Consider the following 18,057-nt stretch of genomic DNA (forward strand, 5'->3'; position numbering starts at 1 on the left):
TGCCTGATAGTTACACTTTAAAGCGGAATATAACCCTGAATTTTTTTCTTTGCTCTAAAAGATTATTTACAGCATATGATACAGGTATACTAACACAATGTTTTTTTATTTTTTAGTAAAACAGCATTCAAAGGGTTACATCACAGGGCTGACTCTTTCTTCTGCAGGGAGAACCCGCATCCGAACTGCTGTTAAGTGTATCTTGTGTACACATTCTTTACTTGATACATTTATGTAAACATTCTCTGGCTGTGCAGGACTTCAGCTGATGAGTTCTGGGGTGAAACACAGGTCAGAAATCACTGGTGGCAGCATTCACAACACAATTACAACAGTTATGAATAAAATGCACCAGCAGCTTTAAAAATAAATTAACTGAACTTTGGGAAGTTATAATGTCTAAATGAATAATAATACTTGTGCACAAAAGCAAATATGATAATTGTATGGGTTATAAAAAGTAGGAAAACACATTGTTGTTGAAAATTTTGTCAGAGTTTTAAACCGCTTTAAAGACATTATGGAGTAAAATGACAGAATTTGTAGCTGGTTTAAAGGGAGCGATTAATCTGTTTACGGGATGTGGGACTGCGAGCAAAGTGCAGCACACAGAGGACAGCACATGCTGGATTGTACAACCTACATGATGCAGATGGTGTACATAAAACATGACATGATTTTGAAGCAGTAACATACTCTTACCCATTTCCAAAAGGTTAAATGAAATAAAAACACAACAAAGTCCTTTAACCACTTCCCCTCCCTCGGGAGGAGTAACTACGTCCCTGCAAGTTCCCATAACTTCTTGCAGGGGATTAACTATCACATCCCTCCCTGCTGCGCGTTACCACCTGCCCCCCCCCATGCTCGTTACCACGTTAGCTGCTACATCAATGAATGGGAACACAGTTCCCATTCATTGATCTAAGTCCCTGGGTGAATGACAGCAGCTGTCAATTAGATGGCACTGTCATTCATAAAACCCGTCCCCACAGTGCTTCCTGTATGTGTACTAATAGCACGCATACAGAAGACTCCTGCGAGGGCATCTTATAGGCAAATAGTTAAATTAAATCTGCACTTTTTCTGCACTTTCTTTTCAATAAAGGACCTTTTTTTTCCTTATTTTTACTTTTTAAATTAATCCATGACCTCCCACACTCCCCAGTAGTTAGCAGTTTTTTTACAAAAAAAAAAATTACAAAAAAATACATATATAATTACTTTAGGGACTCCTTTATAAATTATGGACTTGTAATTAGGGATGGACACAAAACTGAAAAATGCACCTTTATTTCCAAATGAAATATTGGTGCCATACATTGTACTAAGGAAAAATGTTAAATGGTGCAATAACCGGGACAAATGGGCAAATCAAATTTGTAGGTTTTAATTATGGCAGCATGTATTATTTTAATACTATAATGGCCAAAAAGAGTAAAGAGAAATAATATTTTTTCCATTTTTTCATCTTTTTCCTGATAAAACACTTTTAGAATAATATAATTCTTAGCAAAAAGTACCGCCAAAGAAAGCCTAATTCGTGGCAAAAAAAAAAATAAGATATAGATTGTTTTGCTGTGATAAGTAGTAAAAAAATTATAGGCGAATGAATGGAAGGAACGCTGACAGGTGAAAATTGCTCTGTTTTTTTAAGGGGAAAAACCCTTCGAGGTGAAGTGGTTAATATTCTTAATTAAATATAAATACTTGCCTGTACCTTTAAAAAGTTTTACCATGCCAATATCCTCAGAAATGATCCCACGGAAGTATCGTCTAATGAACTTGATTGAAGTTCTCTGCCCCACACCCGCCACCTCACACTGCAGCTCCTCGCCATTTTGGCAGCCAGCATAAAAGTCAGGTCTTTTTCTTTTGTATGCAGCATAATTACATAACAGAACAATATCAGATTACTTTACGCCCCTATTTCATAGATGCTATTTTCCCCAAACTTTGAGAAAATAGAATTATTAATATATGACACGCATACAGATGTCTTGAAGATGCAGAAATATTATGCTCAAGGTTGGAGGACCTGAGATGGAGCATTAGTCAGGGAGAACAGTAGCAGTGTGATGTCCGGCCAGCTATGGCCATGGAGAATGCATTATAAGAGTTCTAGCTTATGCACTTGTGCCACAATAATTCGGTATCGATCAGTATCCAGGTCAATACTTTAGTCTGAGTTATTGTGACACAAGCACAAATGCTGGAACTTTTTATAAGACAGATTCAGTCCATGAAACAGGTGAGCATGATTGTGATTGTGTGTGACTCTTGCCAGTGAAACAATTTGCCACTTTTGACACAGAAATCCCGGCAGAAATGAAGTTAGGAGATTAATTAAATGCATAGTGTTATTTTCTCATTGCTGTCATTAGACAAGACAAGAAAAATAACAGTCATATTGTCATTTTCTGCGGATTGAGGCAATAGCAGTGTTAAGGAGGCTAGGCCCAGGACTCCTTACTGAACAGGAAGCCCAAGGTGCTGGCTTACTAAACAAGAAGAGCCAAGATTCAAACCCGGGTTGCATGTGTTTTGTGGTATTGGTGGTAAGTGTCAGCTCAGTACAGTTGTCAAAGCAACAGGAGACCACATTGCTAGCATAACCTGCATGACATTATGAATATATGACACCCATAAAGGTGTCTTGAAGATGCAGAAATATCAGACTAAAGGATGGAGGACCTGAGATGGAGCATTAGTCAGTAGAGATGGCTGAACAGTTTGCAGGTGGGCAGTATTAGGCAAATGTTGAACGCAATTTAAAAAATACAAAACTTCATGTTCACATCTTTCCCATAGCCTTTAATGGCAGGCAAGTGGCCACCAACTTTAGTGGTTAATAGCAAAGCCCCCTTACATGCTAGAAAAAACAAATTTGCAGGGAATGTAAAGGGGGACCACGGGTACAAGAGGAAAAATAAAAAAGAACTTATAGTTGTTGAGAAAATCGATTTTAAAGTTTCATAGGAAAAAAGTATATATTTAAATACGATAAATGACAGATAATGTAGAAAACGTAACGGCAGTGTAAATTTACATATATCAGAAGAAAGAGCAATGAATTTCATGATGGGGTTTCTAGGGGGACCCCCTGGAAACCCCTTCAGAGTTGCAACGCTTTGGCCAGGGGTCACTATACAGCCACAATATGGCTGAATAAAGATCCCTGGCAACTTTACCTATTTATGGCAACTTTAAAAAAAAAATGTTCAGAGTGTGGGATATTTAAAAAAAATGACATCGGGTCCCCCCTCCCGAGCCTCTTTGACCCCTGGTCCCCCATACAGGATGGGATAGCCAGAATGCATAGCCCCAGCCGAGTGGGGCTTCAAACCCTGAGCTATACAAGCCTGCATGGTCCATGGAATGGGGGGCATGGTCCAATCCGTGGACAAGGGGCTCTTCCCCACCTCCAGTGCTCCAGATGCCCGCCCCCCTCCCCTTTAAGAAGAAGACCCCCAGGTGCCCGCCCCCCCTCCCCTTTAAGAAGAAGACCCACAGATGCCCACCCTTTCCCCGGAGAAATGAGTATAATGGTACAAAGTACCCCTTACCCATTTCCACAAAGGGTTAAATGAAATAAACACAGCAATGAAAAAAAATCCTTAATCTTAATTAACCAGAAATACTTACCTGTACCTTTAAAAAAATTTTCCCACGTCAATATCCTCAGAAAACTCACACGCCAATATTTCCAGTTGATTGAAGATCTCAGCCGGCCGCAGCCATACGCCGCCCCGGCCACAGTTCTCAGCTATACTGCAGCTGTATAAAGATCCCTGGCCAAAGCGTTGTGACTCCGGAAACCCCATCATGAAATTAATTGTTCTTTCTTTTGATATATGTAAATTTACACTACCGTTAGGTTTTCTACGTTATCTGTCATTTACCGCATTTCAATGTCTACTTTTTTCCTATGAAACTTTAAAATCGATTTTCTCCAAAACTTTAAATTTGGTGTTTCTAGGGGTTTTGCTATTAACTGTTAAAGTCGGCCATATAAGTCTATGGCGCTCGCTAGTTCGGGAACTTTTGAGGAAATTTGTGTTTGCAATTCCTAACCCCAAAATCTGATGTTTGTGACATCTCTATTAGTCAGTGAGAAGAGTAGCAGTGTGACACTAGGCCAGCTATGGCCATGGAGACTGCATTATAGGAGTTCTAGCATATGCACATAACTCGGTATCCATCAGCATCCTGGTCGATACTTTCGTCTGAGTTATTATGGCACATATGCTGGAACTTTATATAATACAGATTAAGCCAATGGAGCAGGTAGTTGGAATTGTGTGTGACTCTTGCCAGTGAAACTGATACACACAGGGAAAAACTATTTTCCACTTTTGACACAGAAATCAAGGCAGAAATAAAATGTAAAATGCCCACAAGGTTAAATAAATGCATAGTGTTCTTTTCTCATTGCTGGCATTACACACAGCTCTCCAGTGGGAAAAGGAGGAGGAATTTGTAGTGCTGGGAAGATTCTTAATTTGGTTTTATAGAAATGTGTTGTTTCTCCAAACATGCTCAGGTGAAGAATATATGCAAAATAAATAGACTCTACAAGCTGGAGAAAAACATTAGTGTTTGAATGGATCCTTAGTGAATCCTTAGGGAATGTAAATAAACAAGTATTTTGTGTGTGATGCTGTAAAGCTCTCTCTCATTTGTTGTCGGCCATGATGGCTCTGATTGCCCCTCACTACTAAACCTTATCAGTAAATTTTACTTGTGTACTCTCTAGAAATATTCCTTTTCCAATAATTATATACAATTCTCAATTTCAAATGTGTTTCTGTATTATTTTATAATATTATAATGTTTAAATTTGAATAATTTAAATAGTGCTACCACATTCATCAGTACGTTTGACAGTATAAAGTCACCACAGACTATCCTTACATGCATTTCCATATCATTTGGTATTCGGTGAAACACTGCGTTTCTCTCAAGTGTGACCCCTGCCGCTCTTGTTGCTGATCATGTTGGCTCTAATGCTGGGCATACACAGGTCGTTTTTGTGGCTTGATTAGCCGCCGGATCGACTCTTGCGTCCCCGCGCATCCCCGCTCGTTCCCGCGCACGCCTGGATCGATTCCCGCTCGTCCCCGCGGGTGCTTCCTTGTCTTCCACTCATTTTCCGCTATTGTCCGCCCGCGAGAATCGAGCGCGGAATCGATCCGCCGGGTTATCGGGTACACATCGGATATTATCAGTTGAGCCATCAGCGGCTCGATTGATAACAAAAAAACGACCCGTGTATGCCCAGCATAATAGTCTGTTGCTTTTAAACATTATCAGTAAATTCTACTAGTGTAATTTGCACAGATATTCATTTTACTTTAATTACATAATGTTCTTAATGGTGGTTCTGTATTATTTTATAATGTTAATGTTTACATTTTAAGTATTTATATTGTGCTGACATATTTATCAGTTCTTTTGACAGTATATAGTCTGGTCCCTAACTGCCTCTGCTGCAGACATTTTGGTGTCATACCTCACAAGATATGAGATGGAGCATTAGTCAGGGAGAACAGTAGCAGTGTGATGTCCGGCCAGCTATGGCCATGGAGAATGCATTATAAGAGTTCTAGCTTATGCACTTGTGCCACAATAATTCGGTATCGATCAGTATCCAGGTCAATACTTTAGTCTGAGTTATTGTGACACAAGCACAAATGCTGGAACTTTTTATAAGACAGATTCAGTCCATGAAACAGGTGAGCATGATTGTGATTGTGTGTGACTCTTGCCAGTGAAACAATTTGCCACTTTTGACACAGAAATCCCGGCAGAAATGAAGTTAGGAGATTAATTAAATGCATAGTGTTATTTTCTCATTGCTGTCATTAGACAAGACAAGAAAAATAACAGTCATATTGTCATTTTCTGCGGATTGAGGCAATAGCAGTGTTAAGGAGGCTAGGCCCAGGACTCCTTACTGAACAGGAAGCCCAAGGTGCTGGCTTACTAAACAAGAAGAGCCAAGATTCAAACCCGGGTTGCATGTGTTTTGTGGTATTGGTGGTAAGTGTCAGCTCAGTACAGTTGTCAAAGCAACAGGAGACCACATTGCTAGCATAACCTGCATGACATTATGAATATATGACACCCATAAAGGTGTCTTGAAGATGCAGAAATATCAGACTAAAGGATGGAGGACCTGAGATGGAGCATTAGTCAGTAGAGATGGCTGAACAGTTTGCAGGTGGGCAGTATTAGGCAAATGTTGAACGCAATTTAAAAAATACAAAACTTCATGTTCACATCTTTCCCATAGCCTTTAATGGCAGGCAAGTGGCCACCAACTTTAGTGGTTAATAGCAAAGCCCCCTTACATGCTAGAAAAAACAAATTTGCAGGGAATGTAAAGGGGGACCACGGGTACAAGAGGAAAAATAAAAAAGAACTTATAGTTGTTGAGAAAATCGATTTTAAAGTTTCATAGGAAAAAAGTATATATTTAAATACGATAAATGACAGATAATGTAGAAAACGTAACGGCAGTGTAAATTTACATATATCAGAAGAAAGAGCAATGAATTTCATGATGGGGTTTCTAGGGGGACCCCCTGGAAACCCCTTCAGAGTTGCAACGCTTTGGCCAGGGGTCACTATACAGCCACAATATGGCTGAATAAAGATCCCTGGCAACTTTACCTATTTATGGCAACTTTAAAAAAAAAATGTTCAGAGTGTGGGATATTTAAAAAAAATGACATCGGGTCCCCCCTCCCGAGCCTCTTTGACCCCTGGTCCCCCATACAGGATGGGATAGCCAGAATGCATAGCCCCAGCCGAGTGGGGCTTCAAACCCTGAGCTATACAAGCCTGCATGGTCCATGGAATGGGGGGCATGGTCCAATCCGTGGACAAGGGGCTCTTCCCCACCTCCAGTGCTCCAGATGCCCGCCCCCCTCCCCTTTAAGAAGAAGACCCCCAGGTGCCCGCCCCCCCTCCCCTTTAAGAAGAAGACCCACAGATGCCCACCCTTTCCCCGGAGAAATGAGTATAATGGTACAAAGTACCCCTTACCCATTTCCACAAAGGGTTAAATGAAATAAACACAGCAATGAAAAAAAATCCTTAATCTTAATTAACCAGAAATACTTACCTGTACCTTTAAAAAAATTTTCCCACGTCAATATCCTCAGAAAACTCACACGCCAATATTTCCAGTTGATTGAAGATCTCAGCCGGCCGCAGCCATACGCCGCCCCGGCCACAGTTCTCAGCTATACTGCAGCTGTATAAAGATCCCTGGCCAAAGCGTTGTGACTCCGGAAACCCCATCATGAAATTAATTGTTCTTTCTTTTGATATATGTAAATTTACACTACCGTTAGGTTTTCTACGTTATCTGTCATTTACCGCATTTCAATGTCTACTTTTTTCCTATGAAACTTTAAAATCGATTTTCTCCAAAACTTTAAATTTGGTGTTTCTAGGGGTTTTGCTATTAACTGTTAAAGTCGGCCATATAAGTCTATGGCGCTCGCTAGTTCGGGAACTTTTGAGGAAATTTGTGTTTGCAATTCCTAACCCCAAAATCTGATGTTTGTGACATCTCTATTAGTCAGTGAGAAGAGTAGCAGTGTGACACTAGGCCAGCTATGGCCATGGAGACTGCATTATAGGAGTTCTAGCATATGCACATAACTCGGTATCCATCAGCATCCTGGTCGATACTTTCGTCTGAGTTATTATGGCACATATGCTGGAACTTTATATAATACAGATTAAGCCAATGGAGCAGGTAGTTGGAATTGTGTGTGACTCTTGCCAGTGAAACTGATACACACAGGGAAAAACTATTTTCCACTTTTGACACAGAAATCAAGGCAGAAATAAAATGTAAAATGCCCACAAGGTTAAATAAATGCATAGTGTTCTTTTCTCATTGCTGGCATTACACACAGCTCTCCAGTGGGAAAAGGAGGAGGAATTTGTAGTGCTGGGAAGATTCTTAATTTGGTTTTATAGAAATGTGTTGTTTCTCCAAACATGCTCAGGTGAAGAATATATGCAAAATAAATAGACTCTACAAGCTGGAGAAAAACATTAGTGTTTGAATGGATCCTTAGTGAATCCTTAGGGAATGTAAATAAACAAGTATTTTGTGTGTGATGCTGTAAAGCTCTCTCTCATTTGTTGTCGGCCATGATGGCTCTGATTGCCCCTCACTACTAAACCTTATCAGTAAATTTTACTTGTGTACTCTCTAGAAATATTCCTTTTCCAATAATTATATACAATTCTCAATTTCAAATTTGTTTCTGTATTATTTTATAATATTATAATGTTTAAATTTGAATAATTTAAATAGTGCTACCACATTCATCAGTACGTTTGACAGTATAAAGTCACCACAGACTATCCTTACATGCATTTCCATATCATTTGGTATTCGGTGAAACACTGCGTTTCTCTCAAGTGTGACCCCTGCCGCTCTTGTTGCTGATCATGTTGGCTCTAATGCTGGGCATACACAGGTCGTTTTTGTGGCTTGATTAGCCGCCGGATCGACTCTTGCGTCCCCGCGCATCCCCGCTCGTTCCCGCGCACGCCTGGATCGATTCCCGCTCGTCCCCGCGGGTGCTTCCTTGTCTTCCACTCATTTTCCGCTATTGTCCGCCCGCGAGAATCGAGCGCGGAATCGATCCGCCGGGTTATCGGGTACACATCGGATATTATCAGTTGAGCCATCAGCGGCTCGATTGATAACAAAAAAACGACCCGTGTATGCCCAGCATAATAGTCTGTTGCTTTTAAACATTATCAGTAAATTCTACTAGTGTAATTTGCACAGATATTCATTTTACTTTAATTACATAATGTTCTTAATGGTGGTTCTGTATTATTTTATAATGTTAATGTTTACATTTTAAGTATTTATATTGTGCTGACATATTTATCAGTTCTTTTGACAGTATATAGTCTGGTCCCTAACTGCCTCTGCTGCAGACATTTTGGTGTCATACCTCACAAGATACTTTTAACTACTAGCCGACCGCGTCACACCGATGGGCGTGACCATGGCGGCAGCCCCAGGACCGTCTAAAGTCTTGAGGTGGGGATTTGCAAGAGATCTCCATTTGTATGACGGAGCTCCACTCTGCCATCAGTCTCCCAGCGGCGATCACTGCTAGAAGACTGTTAGATGGCAAAACAGCTATTTAGTCTATACAGCACTGTGACTTATGGCAGCGCTGTACTGGAGACAGCCATGTGACACGGCTGTCACTCTGGGACGCAGGAGAGCAATCAGCTTTTATTGGCTGATCGGCCGTCAATAAATGCTTTTATTTATAGAAAAAAAATTTATATAAAGAATAAACATCCTGGGAGCAATCACAGCCCACCCACAGAAAGCTCTGTTGGTGGGCAGAAAAGGGGGTGGGGGGGAATCACTTGTGTGCTGAGTTGTACGTCTCTGCAGTGAGGCCTTATAGCTGTAGTGGCCTATTTTGTAAAAAATGGCCTAGCCACTGGGGGGTTTAAGCCCGTGATCCTTAAGTGGTTAAAAGTGTTTAGTGCTTATGCCTGCATAGATGTAAGGTGATTTGGATGCATAAGGGGGTTTTGATAAAATATTAGAAAGGTTGCAATGTTTTTTTTTTATTATTTAGATAATAACCTCAGCAGGGGGAAGCCTCTCTGGATGATCCAGAGGCTTCCTCAATTCTCCGCAATCTCTCTGCTGCTGCGTTTCCCTCAATGTATAAGTGCAGCCGCACTGTGCAGGTGCCAGTGGTTTTGCTCCTGTGCAGCAGCACGCAGACACTCGTGCATGAAGAAAAAAGCAATGCATGGAGAATAAAGCCGTGCATGAGCAGCCTTGTGCTACTGCGCAGGAGCAGGATGTACTTTGTGCCTGCGCAGTGCGGCCACTTTGCAACTGCATAGTGCAAACACACTTTTTAACTTTTACTTAAAAAAAAGAATATAAATAGCCTGAACAATGCTTCAACTAATCATACTTAACAATTTACATTAAATAAAATGTATTGATTTATTTAAAGAAAACTGATCAGTTGTCTGCATCTTAATGTTATTTTGCAAAGTTGTATAATATAAAAACTGACTCAAATGCAAGAATAACATTAACCTAGAGCACAACCTGCATGGATTACCCAGGCAATACAAATAGCATTTTATTAGCAGCAGCAATGTAGCTGCATCTAAGTCACTCTGGTACTAATGATCCATTGCGCCATCAGCAGTAATTCTCTTTTAAAAGTAGTTTTAATTAAAAAAAAGTTAAGTTAAATAGGATATTATGAAATATTGTCAGTGAGAGCAGATCACAATATGACAGCTAACAAGTTTTCAAAGTAGGAAAGAGAATTTTGTGCCGTGATGTATGTGTATTTAATACATTCCGATAATACATATGTTTTAGTGTCAACGCTAGAAAATAATAGAAAAAAGTAAATGAATGAGGATAAAGGTTCCATTTTAAGATACGCATATTCACTTCCTATCGGTAAAGGAGTCTATGAAAAATGTGGTGCTATTAAAAAATTTGATAAGATTTGGTTCAGATGGTTGGACGTTCATAAAAATGACCTAATTTAGGTTAACCGAACCCTAATCTGGATTCGGCATAGACAGGTTTGCAATAATCTGTGATATTGTGTAAATGGGAGTGCTGCTCTGCTCCACTGCAATTGTTTTGTTGTATGTGTTTATGCCGTCCATATCGGCAACTTTTGTTGTTAAAAATTCAATAAAATTTCACTTTAACCACTTGAGGACCACAGTGGTAAATCCCCCTAAAGACCAGGCTGTTTTTTTCATAACTGGCGACTGCAGCTTTAAGGCCTAGCTGCAGGGCCGCACAACACAGCACACTAGTGATTCCTCCCCTTTTCTCCCCACCAACAGAGCTCTCTGTTGGTGGGGTCTGATCGCCCCCCCTTGTGTTTATTAGTTTTTTATAAATATTTATGTTCATATTTTTTAAATATTTTTTTCTATTTCTGTGTTTCTTTGTTTTTTCCAATCCCCTCCCTCCCCCCAGCCGGCCAATCACGGCGAACGGCTATCATAGGCTTCTGCCTATGAGAGCTGATTGCTCTCTTGTCCCCCAGGGGGACAGCCGTGTCACACGGCAGTCCCCAGTACAGCACTGCTGCTGATCGCAGCGCTGTACTAACAGTCTCCTGAGTGGCGATCCCTGCTCGGAGACTGAAGGCAGGGCAGAGCTCAGCCCCCCAAGCAGGAGATGCACGCAGCCTGCGCGCAATCTCCTGCAAACTGCAGCCCCAGGACTTGATGCCGATTGGCGTTAGGCGGTCCTGGGGCTTCCGCCGCAGCCACGCCCGTTGGTGTGGAGCGGTCTTAGAGGAGTTAAAAAAGGTATGCATATTCATATGAGATTTCTAAGAAGATTCGAGGAGAGGGCTTTCCAAATTTGCGAATTTCGTACTGAACATATTATTATGTATGCATAGAACACTGAAAGAAACTGTCCATCCTCTACTGACCTATTCATTGCAGTTCCATCTATTGTGATGTTATTGAAGAACCTCCAACTTTGATCAGCTCCTTCCATTTGCTTTTTGTTCATATTGGGGAATGTTAATGAAGTTTTTACCTTGCTGGCTAGGGGTTAATTTACATAAAAAAGGTCTTGGAACTGTCTTTTAATCATACTGTAAACACACATTTTGTTGTTAACAATAAACACTTTTTAACCAATGGAAAACCACCTTATGTTAGTGAATGGAGAAGAAGAGAATAAAAGATGGGTCAGGCCTAAGTCAGGCAGCAGAATACCAGAGATTTCCCAGGAATAAGGAGCCCCTATACTACATCCTACCAGGTAACTATGACTATTCTGATTTACTTAGTTGTAATATTAGTCTAAACATATTGTAGTTTGGATTGTATTGCATTATTTTGCTTTCTTTAGTTTGCATTTTAAAGATAAATTATGTTAATAAGTGTGATATTGCATAAGTTAGTTAGTGTAATTCTTATGACTGCGTGGCACATGTGTGGGTTTTATATTGTACAAGAGTGTACCTGTTAGAAAAAGATCACTAAGGCTTGTGTAAGGCCTGAGCTATACTGGAGAGATTTTTGGGGGCAAGTGATTAAAATATTAAAATTTTTGCTAACAGTTGCTCTTTATGTCAATTTAGTTTGTTGATTTTAAAATAAAGTGTAAATAATGTTATTGTACATAAAGAGATTCTGAATAAATCCCACAGGCAAACATAATTTGATTAACAAACTAGGGATAATAAAAGGGATTTATAGTTTATCAGAGTTTAAGAATCAGTCACAATGTGGTATGTAGATCAGTTATAAGGTAAAATTAATATATTCATTTCCTGCATTAATATCTAGTGCAGTCCTGCCCTGATTATCTCTACGTAGACAATGTAATAATGTAATATTTTAAAAGAGTGGTAAAACATATTTTGGAGGGCAATAGTGAAATAAGGACTAAAGACTGAGGGTTGAGAATGAGTGGCCAGAGGGCACATTAATCAGAGTCATCTCAGGGTAAGTGGTATGAGGAATAGTGGCATGAGGTAGTAACAAAGCACTCCCTGGCAAGCACCTATACAAAGATGCCAACAAGCCTGATTTTTATGGCACATGGTTCTGGCAGCTGGAGAGTGCACTTTGCATATAAATAAAAGAGGCTTGTGTTCATTTTCGAACTATTATTACTGTTGTTATCAATATTGTTAACAATATTATAATACCAGCCTAGCATCAGTAATATGTATATAATTATTATCAATGCTTAATTATCTTCAACACTCCTAATGTTAAATTGAGCTTAATCTCCTAAAACTATCAAATCTTACCTCGTACTAACCTATCTAATAACACTAACTCTCCTATATCTAAGCCACACTAACACTCCTATAACTAACCCTCACCTGAACTTGTTACCTTGTTGTTACCTTGTATCTCCTAGCACTAACCCTGCTATTACTAAGCACAACACTAGCCTCTATAGATGAGCTCTTCAGCTTCATCATAGCCAATAACATTACTCCGGTATACATATAGCCGATAGCGGTACTTGGCTGTATCAGCACTGCACCCAATCAGGAGTATGCAGCGCTGACTGCCCAACCCCACCACTTGCTATGCCAATAGCTGGAGTTCAGCTATATAATAGTCGAAGCTCAGTATCAAATTAAATTACTCAGTGCTCCATAGCTGCATTGTGTTCTATAACAGCACCTGATTTTAAAGACTAACTGTACATGCAAATTAACTGCTTTGGTGCACTTCTTTTCAGGGAGTGCTTTTGATAATAAACAAAATCCTGAGAAAACCCAGAAGGACGCAGACACATCTAAAACCTGTTGGTGAGAGATTCAGAGCTGTCAGCTACTAATACCCACTGTAAGTAGGGATGGTCGGAATGCCAATTTCCGATTCCGCGGTAAATCCGCATTTCGCCATTGCCAATTACCGATTCCGCTTTCAGATACCAATTTCCGCAATCCAATGCTGAATTTCCGCTGGAAATCGTGGAAATTCCGCCCGACTTTAACATCGATTTTCTCAGTTTCTTGTTCAGAAGATTCTGTTTACTAAACCCTGAAAATTTGGTGTTTCTAGGACTTACGGGGGCTTTGCTATTAACCACTAAAGTCGTCGGATTTTTACTGTAATGTAAAATGCAGAAAATAGGCAGATGCAGATTTTCTGCATTTTACATTACAGTAAAAATCCGCCAACTTTAGCGGTTATTAGCAAAGCCCCCTTAAATCCTAGAAACACCAAATTTTCAGGGTTTATTAACCTGAATCTTGTGAACAAGGTGCAAATAAAAGTTTTCAAAAAGACGTTTTAGTTTTTGAGAAAATCGATGTTAAATTCGGGTGGAATTTCTGCAATTTCCGGCGGAAATTTCCGCGATTTCCGGCGGAAATCTGCCTACCGCACTTGCATTACCAATTTCCGCATTCCGATGCGGAAATGCAATTTCCGATCGGAATTTCGGAAATTGCATTTCCGCGGAATCCGAATGAGCATCCCTAACTGTAAGCGACATCTACATAGGAAAAATACATTTAGGCCTCTTTCACAGTGGGACGGTGCGTTTGATGTGACGTTAAAGTCGCACAACATGCCCCTAATGCAGCGCATGTAGGTTATAAAATTGGATGTTATGTGTCTCTTGGTGCGCTGTTTTCATCGCATATTGATGGAACGAAAACGGCGCATGCGTTACATTTAAAAAAAAAAAACATTACTGAGCATGTGCAACACACATAATGCAGCAAATGTATTGCTAAATGCACAGCATGCAGCACTCTCTAAATATTGCTACACGTTACACACAACGCAACGTGTGCACTGTGAATGTCACACAGACTTTGCATTGCTGTGCGTTAGTCTGCGTTGGAACATTTAACAACTTTAACGTCGCACTGTGAAAGAGGCCAAACAGTGCATTTTACTCCGGGGCAAATGTAACTCTATATGTGAATATGCAAACATAATTTTCAATTGTCATTTTAAATTAATGTACAAAAGCAAAAAAAAATCATTGATTTGCGGTGAATCCAGGAATGTGTAATATGTTGGAACCTTCCAAAAATACTACTTTAATAATATAAAAGTTTGTATTTTGTTTCTTTACACTGTTTTTTTTTATCCTGAGAGGAATTATAAATGAGTTTTATATATCCGTTCTATTGCTGTTCATTAATTATATGTCAGGCTAAATTGATCCTCCAATGTACAAATCTTATTTGTTTTTTTTTTATTGCATGAAGGCAAACCAATTATGCCACAACATTGTATCTGTTCTTATATTGTGGCCACAAAAACTTTCCTTTTTAAAGGGGTTCTGTGGCATGTTAATAAAAAACAAATACCTGGGGCTTCTATCTGCCCCTGCAGCTGTCACGTCCCACGCCGTCCTCCTACGATCCTCCGTTCCCAACCACTGGCACCAGTTAATTATATGACTAAGAACACGTGTCTCCGGGAGCTTCCTGCGCAGGTGCAGTACCAGGTTTTCTTGTACTGCGAGTGCACAGTAAGCTCCTAATGACGTACATGGGAGCCGCAGTCGCATTAGAAGAATGATTACACCGGGACCGATGGCATGGAATGAAGGATCATAGAGGACAGCACGGGACATGACAGCTGCAGGGGGCTAATTGAAGCTCCAGGTAAGTGTCACTTTGTTTTTTTCTTAATATGTCACAAAACCCCTTTAAGTTAAAGGATAACTGATCTGAGCCAGTAGAGAAAAATGGAAATTATAAGTGTGTGTAGGTAGGGGTGCAGATGCTTACTGCACATCCCAGGTGCCAGTATCCCCCTCCATTGTGCATTAAAAGGCCCAGTTCGGTAACCCTAGTCAGTATGCTCAGCATCCTTTAACTGGGCATACTATGCTGCGCTTGCACAGTATGTCAGGTGAGGTCAGCAGCCTTGTAACAGTGTTCACCGCTTGTCTCCTTCTATGTGTGTATTCGCACATGCGGGGAGCACAGTCACAAAGCTGCCCACCTACTGCACATCCACAGCGTAGTATGTCCACATCATTGGGCACTGACCACTGTTAAGGAAAATTATTCCAATTACAATTTTTAGAGGTGACAATTTTTCTGTGTAATTCTTGTAAATGACGATCTAATAAGCCACATTATGGATTATCATGTGCTAATTTCAAGTGTCTTAAAAGGGATTATCATCTGAAGTGTAGTTTTATAATAGAATAGGGATGATCGTAAATGCTGATTACCACTACCGATTTACTCCTTCTACGTATTTCCACATTCCCATGCGGATTTTCCACCAAAAATAAATGTTCACATTCTCTGATTTACTTATTCATTGTAAGTCTTCTGAAGTTCTGATTGGCTTAAAATTACCGCATATCGGTAAATGGAGTTCTGTCAAAAAACGCATTATCTGATTGGCTTATAATTACCCAATATCGGTAATGCAGATTTTCCATCAACATTTTTGCCTAAAATCCGCATTCACTGATTGGTTTATTCATTCTGAGTCTTCTAATTTGCTTAAAATTACTGCATATCGTTAAGCGTAATTTCCACATAAATTTTCACATTTCTGCAAAAATCTGTGTTCCACATTAGTGTTTCCAAGTTCCACATCCCGATGTGGATTTCCAATCTGAAATGCGGCAATTGCATTTCTGTGGAATCAGAATGAGCAACCCTATAATAGACCAATTTTTTTGTTTGATACACTGTTAGAGCTTCTGGTAATATAGCAACAATAACATATAATATATTCAATTGCAGGAGCAAAAACTATCTCCAGCAGCCCATGATGAGTCACAGAGGAGACAAGCTGCATCAGTGCTCAGAGTGTGAGAAAAGCTTCACTCGTCCATCACATCTTATTAGACACCAGAGGAGTCACACTGGGGAGAGGCCATTTATCTGCTCAGAGTGTGAGAAAAGTTTCAATCGAAGGTCAAGTCTTAAAGTACACCAGAGGATCCACACCGGAGAGAAGCCATTTTTGTGCTCTGAATGTCAAAAATGTTTCAGTAAGAAGGGACACCTCATGGCTCATCAGAGGATTCATACTGGGGAGAAGCCTTTTTCCTGCTCAGAATGTGACAAATCTTTCACTGAGAAGTCAACCCTTATAAGGCATCAGTTGATTCATACCGGAGAGAAGAATTTTTCCTGCTTTGAATGTCAGAAATGTTTTGCCACAAAATACAGCCTCATAGAACACCAGAGGATTCACACAGGAGAGAAGTTGTATCCTTGCTCAGAATGTGAAGAAAGTTTTACTTTCAAAGCAAGCCTCAAATACCACCAGGTGATTCACATAGGAGGAAAGCTGTTTTCTTGCTCTGAATGTGATAAGTCCTTCAGCACTCAACAAGCATTAAGTATACATCTCCGGATTCACACTGGAGAGAAACCATATAAATGTAGAGAATGTGATAAAAGGTTCTCACTGAAGGAACATCTTACTCTGCATCACAGAACTCACACAGGAGAAAAGCCATTTAGTTGTTCAGAATGTGACAAGAGCTTCTTATGCCAGTCACATCTGAGAAGTCATCAGAAGATACATGAGCGAGTGGATGTGAGCCTGTGAAATGGGTTTTAAGCATCAATGGATTACGCTCATTGATAAGCAGAACAGATCTATTAATTAACATGTGATTTGGGGGTTGATGCATACAGACAGTGCACAGCAATATTACCATTACTGCCGGCAGCAGGTTACCGTGAGTTCCATTATTAGTATGACTTGTGGTACCCATGGAAAATGATCATTGCTACAGTAAGAACATTACTAATGCTTGTTATTGTAGCAACACCAGCAGTACTTAAGCACCACAGGTTGCGGTAATAGCAAAACTCGCAGTAACTTGCTGCCAGTAGTAGTGGTAATATTGCCCCCCACTGTCTGCATACAGCAATATTACCGCAGCTTCATGCACCTCTAAGAAGCTTAATCCACCATCAGAGATCACAGGACAGGCAGAAAGTACATTGTTTTTGGTGACATATTAAGACAATCACAAATGAAGTGAAGTTTGATGAGCTGGTACATGGGAATCTGGACAGTTTATTAAATATTCATTTACATTATGTTCACAATGAACTCTAATAATAGAATACACATTTAATCAGTGTGTTATGTACTGATAGGTTTATGATCTGTAACTTTCCTTAAAATGTATTATCTATTGTTTACTTTGATGGGAAGTGATTCTACATTTTTTTTATTTCTGTATTTGCATGAATTTGTGCTTAGCATTGGGATTAGATAAATTATGGAGTTTAAATATATTTTGAGGCCCCGATTGACATACGGTGGTGGGATAATTAGAGTTTTGTATATGTTTTGATCTGATGTGTATTTTATCTGCTCATTGATGGAGGGTTTTTATGTGATTTATGTTTGTTTTAATAAAAACTGTGATTTTTTTAAAACATTTTTCTGCACGGAAAATATTGTTTGAATTGTTATTCTATAAGATGTGTTTTCAGTTTGATAAACCACAGCATTCTCTATTAAACAAAAAAAAACATATCAGAGATGATTCAG

General features: G+C 39.7%; 1 pseudogene; it reads left to right on the forward strand.

Moving 5' to 3' along the window:
* LOC137560744 (zinc finger protein 208-like) overlaps positions 1 to 18,057 on the forward strand; it is a 166,174-nt pseudogene that overhangs the window by 46,460 nt on the left and 101,657 nt on the right.

The sequence above is a fragment of the Hyperolius riggenbachi genome, chromosome 3, assembly GCF_040937935.1.
Source record: "Hyperolius riggenbachi isolate aHypRig1 chromosome 3, aHypRig1.pri, whole genome shotgun sequence".
NCBI lineage: Eukaryota > Metazoa > Chordata > Amphibia > Anura > Hyperoliidae > Hyperolius > Hyperolius riggenbachi.